Source organism: Gekko japonicus, unplaced genomic scaffold (genome assembly GCF_001447785.1).
Source record: "Gekko japonicus isolate JY-2015 unplaced genomic scaffold, Gekko_japonicus_V1.1 scaffold660, whole genome shotgun sequence".
In the NCBI taxonomy this organism is placed as follows: domain Eukaryota; kingdom Metazoa; phylum Chordata; class Lepidosauria; order Squamata; family Gekkonidae; genus Gekko; species Gekko japonicus.
In genome coordinates this window covers 15,030-17,455 of record NW_015159728.1, presented here as the reverse complement: position 1 = coordinate 17,455, position 2,426 = coordinate 15,030, and positions in this window count along the sequence as shown.

Genomic DNA, 2,426 nt, shown 5'->3' with positions numbered 1-2,426 from the left:
GGAGGGGAAGGCAAGGGGGGAAAGGCAAGGGGGGGTGGAGGACATGAGGGAACCAGCGTGATGGGGGGTACTTACCTCCTCCTGCTGCTTCCTCTGCCTCCCCTCCACGAGGAGGGCCGGCTGGACGGCGCTCTTGAGGAGCGGGGCGGGCTCCCTCTCCGGGCTGTGGGGCTCGGAGCGGGGGGGGGAAGAGAACAAGTGGAGACCCAACTAGAACACAGTAGGCAACATTTTGTTGCGGGTCTCCACTTGTCACCTTTTAAAATGTGAGAATTTGATTGTTTTACTTGGTGACTGAATAATTCAGAAAGATTAAGAGGTATGTTAACTAAAATGTAAAAAAAATTCAGTATTCCTTACTTTCTTAAAAATTGCAGCATTTGTTTATCACTGCAGTAACTCCTTTAAAAAAGCATGGCTATATAAGATACTTTTGTGAATGTGTTACTACTAATGTGCACAGGGTGTCACATTACCACCTTCTCTCTAGAATGTATGAGAGTTTATTTTCTGAAACAGAAAGAATTTCGGCCACAAAAGACATTCTTTTCTTTCTTTTTTTGGGGGGCAAATGTTATATCACATTTCAGAAGACAAGAACATTTTGGCTACTTATCATCAGGGGTCATTTCGAGGGGGAATGAGCAGGAACGGTGTTCCGGGAGTAACAAGCCCAGGAGTAGGGAACCCAGGCATGCTTGCATGCCTGCCCTTTGCTTCCCCAGCCCGCCCGCCGCAGCGGTTTGGCTGGGGAAAAGAAGGGCGGGCAGGTAGACATACCCTCTTTTTTTCCTGAGCAAGTGGGGGAGGGGGATTTAAATGCCTTTCTTTCCCCATTTTCAGCATGCCTGCCCTTTCTCAAGGGGCGTGGCATATGCAAATAAGTTATGCTAATAGGTTATGCTAATGAGCTCCTGCATCTCTTTTTCTACGAAATGACCCCTGCTTATCATAGCTTAAACCCATGACAAAAGTCCTGAACTAGATAGGAAATAATTTCACTTCAGCATCACTTCATGCTTAATATCATACACTTTGAACAAAATAATTAAGGGTTAGTCTAAGGCCCCTTTCACTGGATGTTATCTGTTGTTGGCCTGATTCATACAGCGAATTTCATTCTGTTAATGAGCAGTTTTTGAAGCACTCTGGCCATTTCAAACAGTTGCTTTTTTCCCCTTGCCCTTTTTCACTGCACAGTCTTTCTTGCGGGTTTTTTTTTTAATCATTCCAAGTTGAGTGCTAAAATACTAGACCAAAATAGCCGCAAGGCATCTCTCTGGTCCTGTTTCAGCACTGAAGTGCTATTTGGGTCTAGCACTATAGCGCTCAACTAAGAATGGTGGTGTTGTTTTTTAAGTTCAAGAAAGACCATGCGGCAAAAAAGGGAAGGGGGGGGAAAGAGGTGCTGTTGGAAGCTCTGCAGACATTTTAACAGGACACTACCACAGTGATTCAGAGGTGCAAAGAAGAGGTGAAAAACGGAAGAAAGCAGTTTACCTCAAAAATGGCTCAATCCTGCTTTACTGACCAGATGCAAGTGGCTTTGTATGAAAAGGTACATAAAATCTATTAGCAGCCAGTTGGTAAAACGATCGTGTCTGAAATGACACAAAAAACTGGTTAGCAACTGGCTACTAAAACGGATTATAAAGGCTGTTTGAAAGGCGCCCATGTCTGATCCCTAAATGCATTGCTTGATGACCGCAGTACCATGAAAGCCAAAGTGGGACAGCAGATAGAGTGTTAAACTAGGGTTTGGGTTCAAATTTGAACTGGGTTCAAATCTCCAATCGGTTATGAAGCTCACTGGGTGATCTTGGACCATTTACTCTCTTTCTAACTAGTCAATCTCAAAGTGGTGTTGTGTGAACAAAATGGGAAGGGAACTCCTAGGGAAAAGGATGGGATAAAAACAGAGAGAGGACATGAATAATTCATCAGTGATCTAACATCATAGTTAAAACTTCCATTTCACCTAAAAACAATATTTTCAAATGAATGAATTCACACATTCAGCTGCCAGTCATGAAGCATCAAGTGGTCAAGTGATGATAAAGCAAGTGATACATATGCATGTGTGAACTAGCTACGGATTCGTGATTTAGTCCCCATTCATGTTTTACAAAACATAGTTTGCTGCAACAAGGTTGGGGATCCCTGGCTTAGTTATTTTAGACATTTCTATAAAAGCTGTTGTCCTGTTAATTCTGCTTTTTCATTAATACTCTTTGTAACAATCATGATATTCAATCAGAAATCCACACAGTCCCTTATACAAGAAGAAGAAGAGATTGGATTTATACCCCGCCCTTCACTACCCAAAGGTGTCTCAGAGCGGCTTACAAACTCCTTTCCCTTCCCCTCCCCACAACAAACACCCTGTGAGGTAGGTGGGGCTGAGAGAGCTCTTGACAGAAACTGCT